The sequence below is a fragment of the Petaurus breviceps genome, unplaced genomic scaffold (assembly GCF_028583685.1).
Source record: "Petaurus breviceps papuanus isolate PSGF00001 unplaced genomic scaffold, PetGlider_PUasm1.0 76, whole genome shotgun sequence".
NCBI lineage: Eukaryota > Metazoa > Chordata > Mammalia > Diprotodontia > Petauridae > Petaurus > Petaurus breviceps.
In genome coordinates, this window is record NW_027186473.1 from 15,403,155 (window position 1) to 15,425,322 (window position 22,168).

The following is a 22,168-nucleotide window of genomic DNA, read 5'->3' on the forward strand; positions in this document are numbered from 1 at the left end:
TAGATAGATAGATAGATAGATAGATAGATAGATAGATAGATAGATAGGTAGATAGATAGATAGATAGATAGATAGATAGATAGATAGATAGATAGATAGATAGATAGATAGATGGATGGATGGATGGATGGATGGATGGATAGATAGATAGACAGACTGAAAAACAAATTACTATTTCAAAAAATGTTTATTTTGAAATTCTATCTATTTAATTCAGTTAAAAGATTATTTTGTGAAGGGATCCATTAGTTTCACCAGACTTCTCCAAATACTTAAAAAGTTCTACCATAAAATTTTCATTTTTATCACTATGGTTAGAAAACAGGAATTTTTAAAGCATCCACTATGTGCCTAGCTTTACAGTAAGTGCACCATAGGAAAAAGGCAGTGCTGGCTGTGTTTTCTTGTCAAGAAAAAAGAATGTGGTACAAAAGAACATGAAAATGTACTGGTTGGACCCCAGCTTCTCTCCCAAAATATACTGTTATGATTTAGAACAATGCCTGAAGATTCTTGATGTAAATCAGGAAAATTTTATCTCACTGCTAGCCCACAGATTTCATGAAAAATAGTAGGTGGCATAATAAGCCTACTGGTTAATCAACTCTTTAGAAAACTGAGAGGCTAAAAGAAGAAGAAAACCAACTAGACCAGGAAAGCTATAGGTCATAAATATTAGCTCTCTGCCAGAGGAGTTCAACCAAACTGGGAGTAGGAGTACTCAAGAACTTTCCCTACAGGATGGAGGAAAATGAGATTGATACTTAAGTCAAAAAAACCCTAAAATTAGAATAAAAACAGGAAACTAGGGAAAGTATTTCTAGCAAGTCTCCTTAATGAAAGTCTCATTTTCAGATATATAGGGAAATGACTCAAATTTATTGGAATAAGAATCATTTCCAAAATGATTACTGGTCAAAGGATATAAAAATAAGCAGTTTTTAGAGGAAGAAATCTTTATTATAAATAGTCATATTAAAAAAAAACACATAAAATCACTGATAATTAGAAAAATGCAAATTAAAATAGCCAGTTTCAACAAAGTTGACCAGAGAGGAAAATGACATGTTAGAGGGAATGTGGTAAAATATAGTAGATTATTGCACTATTGCTACATCTGTAAACTAGTCTAGCCATTATGGAAAGCAATTTGTAATTAAGACCAAAAGGCATTAAACTATGCATACTCTTTGACCCAGAAATAATGTTCCCAGTTGCAATGAGATCAAAGGAAAAAAGTAAAGGACCCATGTGAACAACAATTTTTAGAGAACTGTGTGTGTGTGTGTGTGTGTGATGGCAAAGAATTGAAAACTTAGGGGGTGTCCATTGATTACAAATGGCTGAACAAGTTATATTTTAGGAAGGCAATGGGATACTCTTGTTCTGTAAAAAAATTATAAAAGAGATCGTTTCAGAGAAACCTGGGAAAACATATATGAGCTGTTGCAAAATGAAGTGAAAAGAACTAGGAGAACAATTTATACAACAATATTATAAAGATAACAAAGTTGAAACAAATTTAAAAGACTTAGGTACTACAATCAATAGAGTGAGCAGCAGCAATTATAGAGGACTCATGATAAAAAAGGCTTTCTACCTCCAGACAGAGAGGTGATGAATTCAAAGTACAGAATAAAACATTTATTTACACAACTGGTGTAGAAATTTTTTTTCTTGACTGTATATATTTCTAGCATATTTTCTTTCTCTTACTTTATCAAAGAGAAGGGGAAGGTGGGAGGGAGAGAATTCAGAATTGAAAATAAAATTCAATTAAAAAACAATAAAATGGAATCTAAGCTAGGAGTCAATGATCAGGTAAATGGACTAACTACTAACTCAACAAAGATATATCTCCTCTGGCAAAGATTATTCTTAGCACAGTGTCTGGCACATAGTAGACATTTGATAAATGTTGATTGATTCACTTATTGTATGCCATGGCAACTTTGGAAGTTTGTTAAAACCTATGAATCTCTTATCAGAATAATTTGTGTTAATACATAAAATAAAATACATAGCACAATGAAGGAAAGATTTAATTGAAATAGTTATAATTTGAAGAGAGTTGTGGAAATTTTATCATTTCATATTCCTATGATCTTCTGCTTGCTTATTTCTTCCAAGTGCCTTGGTCCACAGCTTTCTGGCTAACAATTTTTTTTCTGCCCATGCCTTTGACTTTATGATTACCCTTGTCTCTCTCTCAACTCCTTGCAAAGATGCTGAAAAGAAAGAAGAGATGTTGCCTTATAACTTTTTATATGTGTGCTTCATAAAAGATCAAGAACAGAAGAAAAAATCTATAACCTCAGGGAAGTAACTACTTCACTCTAAAAATGTACTTTCTCAGTGGAGATCACCATTTTAAAGTGCATATTTTAGATTATGAATATACCCATGCCTTTTTTATTAAAGAAGAATTGATTTCTGTGTTATGATATGAAAAACAACCCTTGCTATCCTTTTGAAAGGTTCCAATTTACCACAAGTCAGATTTCCAGGCAGATATAAAATGTTTTCTGCTGTTGGCCTACAGCAATAGGTTCAGATGAAAAATTAAAATGTTTACTATCATTCCTTGATATTATGTAAAATTCCCTTGACCCCCTAAAGAGTATCATATCTATTAGAGAGAATGATTTATCCATGGTGATTTTTTTTTTAACCATGAGATTCTTGGGAAAGATATGCCTCTAACTTTATTCACTGTTAAAGTTCTTCATGAGATGATAAGAGTTGAAATAAACTCTCATGGAAAAGAAAAACTTATTACCTATAGGAGATTCAATATTTAGCATCAACTAATGTTTTTCTTTGTTATAATCATGTTATGTTTTATTCGTTGAAAAACCACAATAATCTAACCATTTCTGGGTAAGCGAATTACATTGGTTATTTAATCTTGTATATTTCACTATCCATTACTATAATGGGTTCATTAAGGGATGTTATTCAACCCAAGGAGGTTACAGGTATGAGCAGATTGTTAGGGATTTTGAATGGTTATGCATTCCAGATAGGAGCAATTCCCTAAAGTAATTATCTTATGTAACCAACAGATGTCACTGTTAGGTGAGGTTTGGTTGGGCACTACATATTTTGTTTTTCCTTCCCTCCTTCAACAGAGAAGAGGGAAAGCAAATTATTTTTTTTCCTTCTCTGAATGGGTAGCCCTGTGGCATGACTTTTCCTTGGTCTATCTTTCTACAGCAACCTCATAACTCTCCTGAGGCACCTATTCTTATCCAGGGCAAATGCAAATCCCCAATCGAATTTAGTTCTACTTTTTGCAAGGTTATAAGCTAGTAGAATTCTTTGTAATTTCAGCTTGTCATTTGGCAATCCTCAATTTTCATTTTTCCTACTTTCAATAAATGTATAAACAAACAGCACCTCAAAGTTATTATCAATGTTTTATATGAAATAAAATCATGAAATAGAAGCAGCTTAGTGAAATAGTGAGAAAAACTATATAAAAAAAACACCTACTAGTAGATGACTTCAAGTAGAGTTGGGTGGTGGCAGAGTTAAACATTTTACTCTTTTTCTCAATTCTTTAGAGTGGTGATGATAAAGAGCAGCTTCAGTCTCTGTTCTTTGAGTGTAGACTTGGCCACAGATCCCAGCTTCCCACACAATCTCTAGTCTCTTTGTTTACAAATGAGATCTGATAACCATTCTGTTGCCAGTGTGTGTGTCTGTATTCCATTTAAGGCAACTTTAATTTGAAATAAAAAAAAGAAAATAAAAGCAAAGCTTCACACTTATGAGTAATAAGGTTGCAGTTTTAGCTTCTACCTTAATATAAAATGCTTTGAATTCAATTTATCCAGATTTTTTAGCATGTTAAGAAATGTAGAGCCCTTGTTCTGGGGAGTAAGATCTTTGGAGTGTGTGCAGAGGCAGTAGGAGCTCTTTGAGGTCTTTGATGTAGCAGCCATGGAAAAGGTAATTTACATGAATCTATCTAATGTGTCTAGCTATATCTGTCTTTGTATCTATATCTGTGTGTATGTGTGTATTAGGTGATGATTACTTACTTATGGACTCACTGATGTTCATGTCCTTGAAATGACAGTTGATAGAAACAGATTAACCATATTATTTTGCTTATTTAGTATTTCCCAAATTCTGTTAATGCTTGTATCAAAACTTGGCCTGCAGTGTGATCACTACAAGTGCCTTTGAATCTTTGAACTCTTCTCTGAATCATCAACACTAAATGATTCTACAGCAATGGTTACCTAATCTTTTTGCTCTATGAGAAATGGTCACTTTTCAAATAAATAGATATTCATTTAGTAGAATGTCTCATTGACTGTTACAATCGATTTAATGTGTATTTCTTATAAGTTTCACATTTAAGTGGGGTAAGGATAACACAATGATTCCTCATGGTTTGTGAAAAAAAAAATGCTTTCTGAAAAAATAAAAGTTCTTAACTCACTGCTGAAACTATGGCACTAGTACCTTATAGCTTTCATTGGGCTTTTCCTCTAACTGCTAAATAAAAAGTCTGATGAAAAGCATTAGGGGAAGGAAGGCATCTGTGCTTTGAAGCATCTTCTGAAAGCAAAAGGACTGGAACCCCGAGATCATTCTTCCTGTTCATAAAGAGTTATATAAAGGTCTGAATAGTTTACTAGTAAGGAATAACCAGTGGCAAGTACTGATGAAAGCAGATGCTCAATACTTTAAAATTTTATCTTTCTTGGAAAATAATGATGATTGATCACTTCGATGATTTCTTAGGTCTCTCCCTCTCTACCCTTCTTTCCATGCTTTTTCTTCTTTTTTTCTTTTTTCTTCTTTTCTCTATTCTTCTCTTATGTACCTATTATTTCTGATTTGGTATCAAAATTATTTGTATAGCTATTGCATACCCAAAGTATAACCACCATAAGAATGGGGACTATGTCTTTTCTAAACTTTGCATATCCTCTAATATCTTGCCTACCTTTTTGCATATGTTTGATGATTAATGAATGGTTTACTTATTTGCATTGGATATGGGAACATACCAAAGTTGAATTTTAAGTCATTTTTTCTCTAGCTATTAACTCCCCAGAAGGAAGAGCAGCACACTGAACTGGCAAGTAGATATAAAAAATGACTCCAAGTCAAAATATCATAAATCCTAATGGTTATAGGTCATTCAAATGATGAAGACAATCATTTCCTCCCAAGGAAATTCTAATGCCTTCTCTTTTAATTATTTTACATTTTTCATAGATAGATATAGAATAGTTAGCTTTGCATATATTTCTTTTCATGTTATCTCTCCCATTAGATTGAAAGAACATTGACAGCAGGGGCTGTCTTTTATATGTCTTTATATCCTCAGTGCTTAACCACTAGCTAGCACATAGTTGGTACTCTGTAAATATTTATTCTTGCATTTATTGATTGAAGGAGAAAATGAACCATCTGTAGTTTCAGTATGGAAAGTATTTGACTCTGATCCTGACTTTCTGGGCTTTGCCACCATTCCTATGCTAATCACATGTTCAAACTCTATTCTGTCTCCAAAAGTAGCTATGCAGATGTTTCTTTAAAAGAAAACACACATATTAACTACTCTTTTTGAACTTTGTGTCCATGAAGTTACAATTTTCCCCTCATATTCCATGTATTTCATCTTGGGTCTATTTTATATTATTTTCTTCAATTTTATCAAGTTATAACTTCTTAAAAGTTGTAGCTAATGAAAAAATCATCAACTATAAGAATAAAAGAGATATGTTCTAATCACATAACACTTTTTTAAGAAACTAAGTATATGTGGTAACCTTATGATTAATTCTTGGATCATTTATAGAGAAGATGGTTTTCTAAGAAGAGTTCTGTCTATATAGCAAGTACTTGAAGACTGGATTCTTTCTGCTATCTCATCTATAAACAATTTCTGTCAAGCAGAGACCAGGCAAACATCAGAATCTTGTCCTCAAATGCAGATAAGAAAGATCTTAAAATAAGTGTTACAGTTCATGCTTCCTGGAATATTGGTCTTCTGTTCACTGTTTATCATTATGATTCATACTGACATTATTAATGAGCAGCCAGAATGGTATAATAGCTTGAGAATGTATCTGCCCAATCTAAGTTAGAGAGCCAGCATTTTAGGAGGCAAAACAAATATCTTTCCCTCCATCCATGAAGAAATGAACATTTTTCTAGCATGCATAAGCACTATGACTAGGAAAACCTTTGTAAATAATGTGAAACTCAAGTTCATTAAAAGATTCCACCAAGATAAAAATTCCCAACCTGAGAGATGACAGGGTGTGAAGAGATGGCCTTCCTATTCATTTTTAAGGACCTCATCCAAGAAATATGTGGATTAGGTATAACATAGCAAAGGCATACAATTAAAATGAGTAATTTTGAAATGTAAAGGACCTTGATAAATATAATAAAATTATTTTAATTCAAATATAATACCAAAAAGAAAAATTGTCACCATTGTGGTATAAATTTGTCATTTTGAACTCTATATATCTCTTTCATTATGCATGTTTTAATAGAATCCCCTCTAATTCTTCTTGATTTTAAGGAAGAAAAAATGTCCAACTTGAGATCTCTGCTATCAAATAGAGAACATTCCATCAATCTGCCAGGTATCAGCATTGGTTCATTCATATATCCAAAATAATATTGCTAAAGAGACTCTGATTTGTTCTTTTTTTTTTTTTTTTAAAGCAATCGGGGTTAAGTAACTTGCTCAAGGTTACACGGCCAGTTATTTCTGGGTGTGGTACTGAGTATCTGAGCCCGGATTTGATCCAGGTCATCCCGACACTGGAGCCAGTGCTCTTACTCACTGAGCCACCCGGCCACCCCTCTGATTTATTCTTAATCCTTATTATGATAGACTGTTTCCCTGGAGTTTTAAAAATAGCCTAGACATTAAATAACACAGAGATCAGATACTTTTTAAAAAGCTAAGTAATTGTCATTTAAAGGAAACAGGATATGAATATGAGGAATAAACTCACATATGCATTACATGTAAATATAATGTATATGTGTGTACATATATACATACATAAATATTTCATTACTTCAATAGATCTGTGAGCTCATTAATATGGGCTCCACTAGTGCAGAGAGTATCTCATCTAAATTTCATCTGTATGATTCTTGTTAATATTACCACTTCCTCCCCCAAATCCTCCATAGAGGCTTATTTAATACTTTCTTATAGATTTCTTGACAGTTCATAGGTATTAGAGAGGTACAGAATCAACCAACTGTTATTTTTCTTTATTGATACATGATCAGCCCACCTCCCTTTCTGATCGTGCATATACTATATGATAGTCAATTCATCTCTTCTTGTACCTCAATTTGTTTTCTTTCTGGGTATAAGAGATATGAGTTTAAAAATACACAGAGAAGAAAATTTTAATGTTTGAAAAATGCCTATTGCTTAGCATATGACATGTAGTTAAATTGGTAGACTATTCAGTTTGTTTGTCAGGGTCCTGGCTAGGCACTGACTAATAATTGGGAAATAGAAAGGAAATAGAGGGTTGGATTTCACTTGGAAAATTTCACAGTGACCTAAATGCTACCAAGCTGCTACCTCATATAAAGGCTATTTTATTAATGTGAGTATTCTGTAATTAATCTATAGGACTAACATGGAAAACCACACTTTGCAAAGATCCCATCACAAAGGAAAATAGAGAGATCATGTTGGACATAACTAAAACACATGTGTCACTAGTGATGTATTAGGGGATGAAAAATGCTTATCACAAATGTAAATATAAATTTAAATATAATTTATAATAGAAAAAGCTCATTTGGACTTTCTCTATTAGAAATTATATTTTTAGCTATGAGAGTAATATGATGGTATAATTATGGAAAAAATAAAACAATCAATTCTTTGTGTCAAGGCTTGTGATATAACTGTATTTTAATAGTTTGGGGCTTCATGATTCCATCAATGTATTCCAGTATAGATTGTAATTCTTTCATTCCACATTAGATGACCTTTCATATGTTATTATGGAGGAATGTCATGGCAGAGTGGCCAATATTTGGGTAATGAACTTCTTTGAAATTAGACTGGTTTTGAATTACAAGACACAGTCTTTTATTGGACATACATCAGAAGTCCTCCTGAATTACTAAGACTTGCCAGAGTGTGCACTTTTCTATAGGGTTATCTTTATGTCATGATGAGGCATTGGAGAATGATTTTAATAAAATTGGATCATGTTCTGGTATTTTGTTGGTGTGACACCTCTCTCCACAAATGTACTGTAACTTATCAGACAGGTTAAGTATCTTACCCAGGGTCACACAAATAATAATTTTCAGAGATAGTATTTAAACTCAAATCTTCCTTAATTGAAGTTATTGGACATTCTAGTCATCTAGCCATGTCTTAATAAGATTAAGAGAAAAATAGAATACTCTTAGAATAGAATAATAGAATATTCATAAAACTCCAAGATATGAAACTTTTTGACCTTTTTCAAATCTTGAGAATATTAATAATGGTTAGTTTATATAGTAATTGAATATTACAAAGCACTTGTACATGTGTTATTTCATTTGAGCCTTAGAACAATCCACAACAAAAATTCAGTGGAAATTCAATTCAGTAAGTAGTTATTACTCATTTGCTCTTTGACTAAGCACTTTATTAAGTGGTGGCTACACAAAGCCATCAATAAGACTGAGTTTTCCCTTAAGTAACTTACATTCTACTTAAGGAGACATACAGCATGTGCATAGAAAACCTGATAACAAAGCATTTAAGGTTAAGTCATCTGAGGGTTAGAGGCATCAACGGGAGGAATTAGGAAAGATTTCTTGTAAATTGTAACATTCCAAATGAATTTTGAAAAGAGTTGGGGGATCCAAGAAACCCTTTTCATGGAGGAGTGCTTTCTAGGTATGGCAGTAATCTGTGAAAAAAGTGCAGAGATCATTGATGGAATAGCATGTTCAGGGAAAGCAAAGAGACCATTTTCTCTGTTGTCTAGAGTCCTTGTGCTCTGTGTGTTTACGGGAGTGGGGGAGGAGACCTGTAAAGGGGTAGGTCATATGTAATCATTGTGGAAAGATAAGCTGGTATAAGATTCATGATTCCCTAAGAATGCAACTCCATGATGATAGGGACCATTTTTGCCTTTCTTTGGATCCCAAGTACTTAACACAGTGTCTGGCACATAGTAAGTACTCAGTGCTTCCTGATTTGTTGATCGATTGATTGGGAAGTATTATGGATGCCAGAAGAGTCCATATTTTATTAAAGAGAAAGTAGAGAATCATTAGAAAACAAAGGAGTAGCTTTTCCGTGCTGCCCAGAAGAGGGTCCCATCCAGCTTTGTTCTTGGTTTCTTTAAACATTCGTAACTTTAAAGGGAAACTTTCACGATGTCCGGAGCCCTAGATGTCCTGCAGATGAAGGAGGATGTCCTCAAGGTCCTGGCTGCAGGAACCCATTTGGGCGGCACCAATCTGGATTTCCAGATGGAACAGTATATCTACAAAAGAAAGAGTGATGGCATCTACATCATTAATTTGAAGAGACCTTGGGAAAAAACTTCTGCTGGCAGCTCGTGCCATTGTTGCTATTGAAAACCCAGCCGATGTTACTGTCATCTCATCCAGAAACACTGGCCAGCGAGCTGTTCTGAAATTTGCTGCTGCCACTGGGATCACACCTATTGCTGGGCATTTCACACCGGGCACCTTCACTAACCAGATCCAGGCAGCTTTCAGGGAGCCTTGCCTTTTGGTGGTCACTGATCCTCGGGCAGATCACCAGCCTCTGACTGAAGCATCTATGTTAACCTCCCAACCATTTCCCTGTGCAACACAGACTCCCCACTTCTCAATGTGGACATTGACATTCCATGTAACAATAAGATTGAAAAGGAAGAGCAGGTTGCAGTTGAGAAGGCAGTGACAAAGTAGGAGTTTCAGGGTGAATGGACTGCACCCACCTCAGAATTCACTGCTACTCAACCAGAGGTGGCTGATTGGTCTGAGGGAGTACATGTGCCATCTGTGCCCATTCAGCAGTTTCCCACTGAAGACTGGAATGCTCAGCCAGCTACTGAGGACTGATCTGCGGCTCCTACTGCTCAGACCACTGAGTGGGTAGGAACTACCATAGAGTGGTCTTAAAACCCAGATGCTCTAGTGTTGGAAAAATGCTGATGGAAAATAAACATTGGTTTCTTAACAAAAAAAAAAGAAAGAAAAAGAAAAACAAAGGAATAACATGGCCAAATTTGTGCTTTAGGAATATTTTTGTCAGCTTTAGGAATATTTTTGAGGAGGATGGACTGGAGAAGGGAAAGGCTGGAAGTAGGAAGAAATATAATAAGACTATTATAGGCCAGGTGTGATAGTAATGGCAATTAAAGATTCCCCTGTATTGGCTTGGTTTTCAAATTGATTGTGTTAAAACCCAGAGTTTGTTAATCCCACCTGTGGGATGGGCTTGTTGATGTGAAAAGAAAGTCCTGAACTGGGAGGAGCTGGTGAAGTAGATTTGGAGAGACACTAGAGAGAGGCGGAAGATCTTTTTGGAAGCAGCACCTCGTGGAGAGAGAGAGACTAAGAGAATTGCTGGTGGCCGCTTTGAATTGCCCTGGACTTTTGAGACCTGCCCCCTGAGCTGCCAAGGACTGAGGAGACATGGCTGTTTTGCTGGTACTTTGTCTGTCTGTTTTGATGTTGTTTTGCCAGATTTGTCCACTGATGAAAGACAGTCCTTTTGTTGAAGAAGTCCTGGAACCTGGCTGTTCGCTAAGAAGCCCTGAGACTGTCCTGCAGACAGAGAGTGAATACTGTCCACTGGTGAGGGACAGTACTGTTGTTGCAGGGGTCTGGGAGCCTTTCTGTTGGTTCAGAAGCCCTGAAGAAGGATTTTCTTGTTGTATGTTTACAGAAATCCTGGGAGAGGGCTTTGCTAATGTGTTCAGGGGTTCTAGGACTGTTCTACAGACAGAGGATAAATTCACGAAGGGACTGGCAATGTATCTTGTGGCTTTGCTAAGCCTTGTCTCCCCAGGAACTAAGATTGCTGAGAACTTGCCTCGGACCTCCATTTGGGTATTAAGTGCTGTGTTTAAACTTGATGTAACTCTGGGGTAGATTCAATTGTGATCCAGGGGTGGGGAACTTTTGACCTTATTGTGCTCTGTGATTGACAAATGAAGGTACTTTACCTATGTTTGGAAACTAATCTCCATTTGAGAAGAGGGGCTTTGTGGTGGACTTAATTAAGGTATAGCCTAGGGGTGGAGAAGTATTTAGAACAGAGACTTTGTAATTGATTGAATGATTGGAAGGTCCTGGGGTGGGGTAGTACTTGGAGATTATTTAATCACGCTTAGTAAATGCTGTATTTTGAATGATGTCATATTTTGATCTTCTCTGTTCTTGGTTTGTCACTGAATAAAATAGAGAGCACCTATGCTGGTATTTTGAACCTGGGAAGTTGCCTTCTTTTGGCATTACATTACACCAGGTAAGAGAGTCTATGAGTGTGAAGCAAGGTGGTGGCTAGTAGCAGGATGTATCAGTAGATATAAAAAAAATGTTCTGGAAGCAGAAGCATTAAGACTTGGAAAGTGACTTTATATGATTAATGAGTAAGAATAAAGAATCAAGGTTGATTCCCAAGTTGGGAATCTGGATGATGGAAAGGATGGTAATGGCCTCCAAAAAAATCTATAATTTGGTAGGACAGATAACATTTTCACTTTAAAAATAGTGAATTTCAGAGATTTATGGAACATCTGGGTAGAAATGTCCAAAAAGCACTTGGAGATTCAGAACTAAAGCTTAGGATATGTAGATTTGTGAATCATATGTATAGTGATAACTCTCTGCCAAGGCTTGGATGACAGTACATTCAAGCATGGCATTGTTAAAGTATTTCTATCTATAAGGGGGTAACTAACACTCCTGGAACCTGAATGTAATATTATGACAATTCTTCAGTGCATCTCACAGTAATGATGATGCTGATTGGTAAAATGACTGAAATGATCTGATGATCAGTTGTGCACAAATGAACTCAATTAAAAGCCTTGAATCATGTTTGGAGTTCAGAGAAACTTATGAAGATTTTTACAAACTGATACAAAGTAAAGTAAACCAAACCAGAACAATGCCTATGACAACTTCAAAAATTTAAGAGAAAACAATACTGAAAGACTATGGAACTAACAAATGTATTGACTAATCTTCATTTCAAAAGACTGATGATGAAGAATGCCGTTTTCCTCTCATCATGCAAGTGCTATATTATAGGTAGAAGATAAGGCATACATGTTCAGACATGTCTAATATAGTGATTTGTTTTTGCTTGAATGCAATTATTTGTCATATGGGTCTGTTCCTTTGAGGGAGATGGGACCTTGGGAAGCAAAAATCATGTAAATAAAAGACTATTAATGAAATATTTTTAAAGAAGAGTGGAAAGAAGAAAGGAGAGGAAATGAATACAGGTAGTTTTTTTTTTTCTGGGGATTGGAGGTGAAAAGGGAAAAAAACATTAGAATTATCTAACAAGGATGTAGGTGAAGATAAGTAATTTCTTTTAAAGAATGAGAAGATTTGGAGATGTCATTGAAAACTGAAGAAATTCAAACTTGGTAATGAATATCTCTGAATGATGTGCTGATATTTGTATCATCTGTATACATTTCTTCATTTTAGTTTCATTTTGTGAAGAAGGTAAAGGTATAAAGTAGTATGTGTCCTGAAGCATCACTCTAATCTTGCCTTTGACCTTAGGACTGGGCAGTTTCTTATGAGGGCAGCTAGGTGGTGCAGTGAATAGAGTGCTGGGCTGGGATCAGGAAGACCTGGGTTTAAATCCAACCTCAGGCACTTACTAGCTGTGTGACCCTGGAAAGTCACTTAACCTTGTCTTCCTCAATTTCCTCATCTGTAAAATGAGTTCGAAAATGAAATAGCAAACCACTGGAAGCATTTTTACCAAGAAAATTCATGTAAGGGCCAGACGTGACTGAAAAATGACTAAACAATAACAGAAACAATAATGTGTCTCATGAAGGTCATCCTTATTCTGACATACTTTATATAGCTTTCGATGATATTTAACTGAAATGAAACGAGTTGTTGGTGCATTAAACCACTATGTCCTGAACCTGTGAAGTGAGTCCCTCTGTGGCAGTATTTTCATTTACACTTCACCCTCCTTTCTGATGTCTAATGACATTGTTCTCTCTGTTTTGTCTGCCATAATGGATTGAGGCCATCCACAGAGAGATGGATATTAGAACCAGCAGAAGGTGATTATTAGGTGGCATCTGGCAGGAGTCATTTTCTCTTATGGCTTTGACATGTCATTCTTGGTAAATCGGTTCTATTAGCTATCTAAAGGTACCAGATGCACCATAGGAGATTATGCCTATAAATCTTCTGAAGATTTTTTTTCTTTTTACTATTGCTGATTCATTCTAGTTCACACAACCTTAACCATTCCCATCTAGAATAGGATACCAATTTGACCTCCCCAAGTGCTGCCATACTGAATAAATATTTTAGAAACTAGTGCCTGCCTAATATGGGAGACTATTGGAGATTAACTCTTATCACAGACTTACCCTCACTGATAATCAATTTTATCCCTTGAATTTTAAATATCCATCTGGGGTATTGACTTGATGCATTCAAGAAAGCCTGCAAATAGATATGGAAGTGTCAGATTTTCAGGAATTTATCAAGGCTTGATTTGAAAAAGAGGTTTTATGTACTGGAGTTATTTGTGAAGCTAAGGATGGCACATTGTGTTTCTATGTCTTCCCTTATTGCTTTCCTATAAGAAAGGAAGTATTTCCCAGAGTGGCAAGAAAAGGGCCACTGGAGAACAAAGTAGGTGCCTGTCCTCCAAGAAAGGATGACATGTATCTATACGATCTTCCAAGGGAGAGATCGTCCAAAGGAAGGTTACAAGAAGAAATTGGAGATTCTTTACTGAGGGGTACTCGGTTATTCTTTGGTTGACTATACCAGTACAGAAATATGCTATCTTCCAAGGGCACACAGCCCAGACACACCAGAGACCTACTTAAGGCCTGTCATATCTGATGATTATTATCCACTTCCAGTGAGTCACATAGACACAAATAATACTATTAGAAAGAATCCAAAAAGCATTACAAAGGATTGTAAATTATTGAGAAAGAAACTGAAGACCTTGGGAGGCCAGATGGTGTTTTCCTTTACTGATGCCAATTAAAGGTAAGGATTTCAGAAGAGAATGGCATGTCTGTGAAGTGAACAACTGGTTAAGAAGTGGTTATCTGACAAAATATTTTAATTTTTTGACCCTGGCTAAAAATGTAAATATAGAAAGATTTTGTACAGAGGTAGAGTTTATCTAACAAGACTGAAAAATGCATTTGCCCCAAATCTTGCAGATAACAGGAAAAGGACTTTAAATTGAAAAGGAAGATTGGGAGGTATATGTATGTGTGAGGGGTGGGGGGACAGTGTTAATGGAGTCTATAAATATCCACTAGCCAAAATATCATAGAAAATAACCACAATAGTGGAAGAAAAACCATAGAAATGCCCATAAATTCACAAAATTTAATATCCAAGAGATAACATTTAAATGAAAAGGCCTCTGTTAGGCACATGAATTCTGGGTAATGGGCAAAGTGAACTAGAGATACAAGGAAGCAAGCTTGACTTCATACTTAGAATAACCTCTGGAAGGGTCATATTTTATTGCTTTGTTTAAAAGGAACAACATAGGCAAAGGGGGATATGGGAAGATTCATTTTGTGTATTAAGAGCATATGTTAGAAAATACAAAAACCAGAGAGGGAAATTGGGTGAAGAACAATGGAAACAGAATTAGAAGTGATATACTCAATGGAGTATACTGTAAAATAATTTTTAAAAAAGAGAAGTAGATAAGGAGCTTAGGAAAAAAATCACAAATCTAGTAAAGGGGCAAAATAGATTTAATGATGGGAGACAGATTATTCAGACATGTTTTGGAATATACTCTCTTTTCCCATTGCAGAACAATAATTTCTTGTCTTGCTTTAACTATATTTTCATTATAATTATGGTGAAGGAATCAACATGGGAAATGGCTACTCTTGACCTGTTTCTCCCCAGTGAGAGGCGGGGTCTGCTTGCTGAAAGAAAAATCATTGGAACCCTTGAGTGAACTCAAATGGTTGAAGGGAAACAAAAGTACACATAATCTTACTAGATTTGGTGAAAATAGATTTTAAAGGGTTTAGAGAAAGATTAGGTTTGATTCTGCGGCCTAAAATTTTCCAGGTGGAAATAAAAGAAGGATGGAAAGTTCCTAAGTACGAAATTCTAAATTTGCAATTTCTTCTCAAATATCAATAAAAGAAGCATGAAAAGTTCCTAAGTATTAAATTCTAAATTTGTAATTTCATTTCAGAAATTCTTCAACCAACCTACTCAAAATTTCTATGATAACACATTTAAGGAGCATTAAACATGCTTTAGTAACTTGAATTTCTAGCATAAATAAAGTCTGGCAAAGTGAGCCTAGAACCTATGGAAGCTATCCAGCACATTGACCATATCTGATAGGTTATGCCATACCCTTATACCCACATAATCCCCACATCTCCAATTAAGAAAGGAAAACTGGGACCATTTTTAAGTTACTAGCTAAAAAATAAAAGATACCTTCAGTCAGTCAATACATTTATCAAGTGCTTACTCTTTAACAGACACTGTGCTAAAACCCAAGCAAACATAGGCAATACCTGGTTCCTGATGTCAAGGAACTGACATTCTAATGAATGAAACAACATAAAAACATATATGTAGCCACACAATATATATAGAGTAGATAGAAGGCAATGTCAGAGGAAAGGCATTAACAGTGAGGAGGTAAGAGCTATTTCCTTTAATATTTAACCTGACTCTTAAAGGAAATCACAGGTACTAAGAGGTGGAGGTGAAAAGAGAGAGAATGATAGGTTTCAGGTACAACCAGTGAAAAACGGAGATGGGAGATGGAGTGTGATGTCCCAGGAACTTTAGTCAGACCAATGTAGCTGAACTGTACAACGTATGGAGGGGAAAAAAATGAATGACACAAAAGGCTGTTAGGGGCTACGTTGTGAAGAAGTTTAAATGGCAAACAGAGGACTTGGTATTTGATGATAAATGTAGTAGTGAGCCACTGGCATTTATTGAGTAGGAGACTAGCACGGTCAGACTTGCACTTCAGGAAAATCTGCATGAACAGTGGATTAGAAAGGAAAGGGATTAAAGGCAGGAAGACAGACTAGATGGCTATTGCAATAGTATAGTCATTCAATCAATATTTATTAAGGGACCGCTATGTACCAGGAACTGAACAAAGCCCTAAAAATAGAAAAAGAGTCAAAAGACACTCCTTACAACATTCAAACAAATATATACTGAATAAGCAACATACAGCATAAATGGGAAGTAATTAAGAGAAAGAAGGAACTAGAATTATGAGGGGTTGGGGAAGACTTCTAGTAAAAGATATTTTTTTAATTGGGACTTAAATGAAGCTATGGAGGTCAGTAGATAGAACTTAGGAGGGAGAGCATTCCAGGTGTGGAAACAATAAAGAAAATGTCTGGATTGTATAGCTTGTTTTTTGAATATCCAGGAGACCAGAGATGCTGAATTGAAGAATATGTGTTTGGAAGTAAGTCGTAAGAAGACTGGAAGGTGTGGAGGCAGTATTAGGTTATGAAGGTCTTTGAATGCCAAAGAAAACATTTAGCATTTGGAGGCAATATGACCTTAATAAGAGTGGTCTGACATGGTCCAATCTGCAGTTTAGGAAAATACATTTAGTGATTGAATGGAAGATGGGTTAGAATGGAGAAATGCTTGAGGAAGATGGAACAGGAGGTTCTTACAGTACTCTAAGTATGAGGTGATAAGGGTCTATACTAGTATAGTGGCAGTATCAAAGGAAAGCCAACTGATAACTTGTGCATTGGTGATGTCCACAAAAGTAAGATGAAATTTGGAAGGGGGAGGAGAGATATTGAGCTCTACTTTGGATACATTGAGTTTGAAATGTCAATTGGACATCTAGATCAAGCTGTCCAAAAGTCAATTGGTGAGGTAAGATAGGCATTCAGGAGGGAAGGTAATGTTGGATATATACTTTTTGGCAATCATATGTATAGAGATGATAATTGAATCCATGGAAACATATATGATTACCAATCAAGATAATATGAAGGGAGAAGGGAAAAGCCACCATCACAGAAGCTTGAGGACAATCATATTTATTATTCATGGACTGAAAGCATATCAGCAAAGGAGGTGAAGGAGTTATCAGACAGGAGAACCAGAGGAGAGCAGTTTGACAAAATCCTAGATAAGAGGGGCAGTTAGGTGGCACAGTGAATAGAGCACAGGCCCTGGAGTCAGGAGCACTTGAGTTCAAATTCGGCCTCAGACACTTGACACACTTACTAGCTGTGTGACTTTGGACAAGTCACTTAACCCCAATTGCCCTCCCCACCCCAAAAGAAAAAAAAACATAGGGAAGAGGGAATATTCAAATGAAAAAGATGCCAAAGTGTTAAAAGCTAAAGAAAGGTCAAGATGGTTGAGGATTAAGTAAAGATCAATAGATTTGACAATTAAGAGATCACTATTGACTTTGGAGAGAGTTGGCTCAGTTGAAGGTCTAGACTGGAAACCAGATTGCCAAAGGTTTAATAGCAAGTGAAAGAGAGGGAATGGAAACATCTTTTGTAGATGTCTTTTCAAAGAGTTTAAGTGAGAAGAGGAGGAAAGAGAATTACAGGTAGAAGAGGCAGTACCTTTTAAGGATGGGGAGAGATGGAATGTTTGTAGGCATCAGGGAAGCAGAAAACAGATAGGGAGACATTGTATATTATAGAGAGTGAGGATGATAGAGGGGGGGATCTGCTGGAGAAGACTGGGGTGTGTGGGATCAGTGATTATGCATGGATGCTTGCCTTGCCAAGGAAATAGGCCATTTCTTTGTTATAGATGAGGATGGAGGAGATAGTGGGGTATAAACAAAGTGATATGAAATGAGAGGGAAGGAAAAATAGGGAGATCTCATTGAATGACCTTATTTATTTCTTTTATGAAGTAGGACATGAACTTCTTGTCTAAGAAGGTAGAGCATAGGAGGTGAGGTCCTGTGGAATGCTTGAGAAAGGATGAAAATGTTTATGATATCTGATGTGGCAAGAGACAGAGTGAATTAATTAGGGAGATATAAAAGGATTGCCTTGCTGCAGTGAGTTCCCATTTTAGATTATGCAACATAAACATATAGTAGACCCTGCCAATGTGATTTTTGTGACTTTCTCTTGCTCTATGCAGTAGCAGGTGAATAGGAGCAAAACTGAGGGATAATCAGAGCAAAACAAGATTGGGTTTGGCAAGACTTGATTAGTAATAGGGCAAGGAGACAAGAGACTACAGTGCAGAGAACAGTAAAAGTGTAAAAAATAGTAAAAAACACAGTAAAGAGTAAAAAGTGATATACAGCAAAGACTGAAGGATAGGGTCAAGATAGAGAAGGGAGCAGAGTGTAGCTAGTGCATGGGTGATGGTCTCAGAACAGACTAAGGCATACAGGTGTTCAGGGTAATGGTGAAGACAAAGAACTGGGTTAGGGATTTTAATGCAAAGAGAATAATAAAAAGTCATGATTAGATAGAATAATTTCAGAGTTCATAAGCATAGAAAAGGACTATTTGTAGGTGATGGCAAGATTAATGGGTATGGTCATCTCTGTGTGTAGCTGAGGTGGAGTGGAAGAGTACATCATGATAATTGAGTGGATTGACCAACTGGAAAGTTAAGGGTATTTGAGGGAGTAGCAATATGCATCCTGAAGTCTTCTAATATGAGGGTTGCAGCAAAAGATTGTTAGCCAGACATTGGATTCATGAGAAAAACATCTTCTCTAGCGAAGGGATTAATAGATAACGGCCACCAGTATTGGTTGCTAATTTGAATAGTATGAACTTCAAAAGAGGAAATGCAATGATGGTAAAGGCAAAGTATTGGAATAGCATAGGGAGCAAGGAATATTTTGATTCCTCCACCACAGCCAGAGATTTAATTAAAGTATAAATAGTGCTGGAAAGAGTGGCCAGGGATAAGGTGTCTCAATGAGGGAGCCAGGTATCAATGAATAATAGAATATAGGAATGAAAAAGAAAAGCTATATGATATGATTAAAATATGATCGTTATATATTGATTATGGATCAAGCACTCCAGAGAAAACAGTGAAAGGGGTGTGTGGATGTAGAATGTGACGTTTGAGGGATAGGAATGAGGGGGATGGGAATGAGAAACAGGGCTGTGGTGATAGGACATGTAATTTGTATGATATCAGAAGTTCAGAATACCTTGGATGCAGAAAGTATATGGAGTGAGGAGTCTGCTAATCCTTGAAGAATGAGTCTGGGTTACTGGAATGAGTTGAGGAAGACAGGTGACCAAACTGTTTAAGGTACTCCCTATAGGATGCCTGCTGACAGATGGTTATATGTCCCATGAGGCCTTCGATGGCACATCTCACAGATGTTGGGAGCAGGCAGAAATATTGCTCAAGAAAATTTCGTTAGGAGGTATCAGGTGGCAGTGGAAAGTGGATCTAGTCAGAGAAAACATCTAGAATCCTGAAGGAGACCTTAGAACATTGAAGATAGCCAGATGTCTATATGGGTATGGTAATGAAGAAGCCTGGAAATGAGTGGGTTAGATTGGGTTGGAACCTAGCTCTCTGGAGAGGTCTCACAGTGAAGAGGCTAGAGGCAGGTAAGTTTCATTCCAGGATGATGCAACACTTTCAAATTGCAACTTCTTGAAATCTTGTTCTGTATATTTTATAGGATATAGATAACATTAATTTTGGGTAGCTTTTTTATAAGGATGAACATTATTTTTCCCCTCCTTTATATTTTTCACTTGCTTTTCATTTCTTTTCTTACTTTAGCAAATATCTACTGAGTGTCTTTTATTGCTTAGCAGGATAATTGGTCTTGTAAGGGATGCACAGCAGTATAAATAAGACATGGTTCTTATCCTTGAAGATACAATCTCCTTGGAGAAACAAGCTATTTATTCATGAAACATAACAATACAAATAAGTGAAGGATTAGGTGCAAAAGTCATTTGTAAATTTTAACAATGCTGTAAAAATGTTGCATTGGTGGTCATGATTTGGTAAATGATGATGATCATTATTGTCAAAAATCCAATACGGGTTTTGTAAAGGAAAAGGCACTTAGTGTACACACTGAAAAAACAATACCTGTTCCAAAGCTGATGTACTTCCTGTGAGACTGTGAATTCCCAATAATCACAAGTGTTCAAATGGGCTAGATTCCCATATATTCATGGATGTTGCAGAATGTCCATCCAAAGCAAAGAATCACAATTTTAAAAAATTCCCTAGTCACAGGAAATTTACATTTACATATATAAGTGTATGTATGTACATGTAATATATGTAGGTATATACATATATACATGTAAATGGAACAAAGAGAGAATAAATACAAATAATTGCAAAGTAGTTAAGTGCAAGGTAATTTGGAAAGGAGGACTTTGTCAATTTTTTTGGGGGGGTGGATCAGCAAAAGGTTAAAAGGTACTTGAGCTAAGTCTTGAAGGTAGAGAGAGAGTCTGTGGAAAAAGGATTAATTTTTGACATGGGGGAATGCAAAGTAGGAAGCTCAGAGACAGAAGGTGGAGTGTCAAGGGTGAGAAAAAGAAAGTCTAGTGTACAGCATGTAGAAAGTGTGTATATCCTACAGGAAAAAAAGAAGTATGTATATACACATATAGTGTATGTGAATTCATATATACATATATGTATACACACATACACTCATATACATATACATACCCCCCCATACACATATACATGTGACTTGAATATTTGATACTAGATTAGCATTTATTCAAGGATTATCATGTGAATTGTAGCGTTCTTTTGCAATTCTCACATTCTCTAATTTTGATGCTTTTGGAACACACAGATTCAATGAATGCTGGTGCTTTGACAGGTAACAACCTGGCACTTGGATGTCCATGCTGAAAACAAAAATGTGAAGTGATTTTAAAGAACTGCTGCATAATCAACATAAAGAACAGTTCTGTTCTTTCCCCAAGAGCTTCCATTGTTCTTTCCCGTCATTCCTCAGAACTTCCCTTGGCTTGCAAATTCCCGTTGCCCTTTTCCTCTCTTTCTACCACTGGTGTCAACAAGCTTTTCCTGAAAAGAACAGAAGTGGAAAATCAGACTCAACTTAATACCTGCAGGGCATGATGTTGCCTTTGTCATTATTGATCTCCTGACTTGTGTCCAATCCATGGAGTTTCTCCTTTAGCAATGAGTACAGCTCCCTACTCACAGAAAGTTTTCTAATTTTCAGTGAGGCCATCATTTTCCAGCCTGACTTGCACTTTCAAGAGTCAGGATAAAATGTTCTATCATGGTTGCCCTCTACTCAGCTTTCTCCCCTTAAAAAGAATAGTGGAACTTGCTGTCATATTTTATGCTTGTGATATGCTGATGCATGAATAAACTGGCTGATGATGGTTTTATGATGTCAGAGAAACTTCCTTATTACTGAATCTGACACAATTCATTCTTGCCCTATAATTGTGTCAATAGCATTTTGTGTAATTTAATATTAAATCATTTTTACAAATAACAGACTGAGCATCAGTCTGCCTTAGCCTGATGTCTATGGGAGGCCTGCCAAGGATATGGCTGATGAAACACAACCTTAGACAAGCTCCATCTGTCCCATTTAGACGATATACAGTGTCAGATCTCTGTGGTGGAGGCAATAATGGCATGAGGCTTTCCAGAGCAGACAGCAAGAGAGGGCCACTGATCACACTGATTAAAACAAACAAACCCTCGGGGTAGGTTGTAGTTCTTATAAATTTAAGCTGGATAACTGCTTTTAGACACACCTCTTTGTATATGGGGCCAGTGCCATGGAGGGAAATGAAGGAAAGTAGGACAGATCATATATACACACACGTATATATGTATATATACACACATTCATGCATACATATATATACACAAGCATATATATATATATATATATATATATATATATATATATATATACTTTAAT

At 36.1% G+C, this 22,168-nt stretch overlaps 1 pseudogene; it reads left to right on the forward strand.

The window, feature by feature from the left end:
* Positions 1 to 9,402: 9,402 nt before the first annotated feature.
* LOC138174731 (small ribosomal subunit protein uS2-like) lies at positions 9,403 to 10,158 on the forward strand (annotated as a pseudogene).
* Positions 10,159 to 22,168: the final 12,010 nt, after the last annotated feature.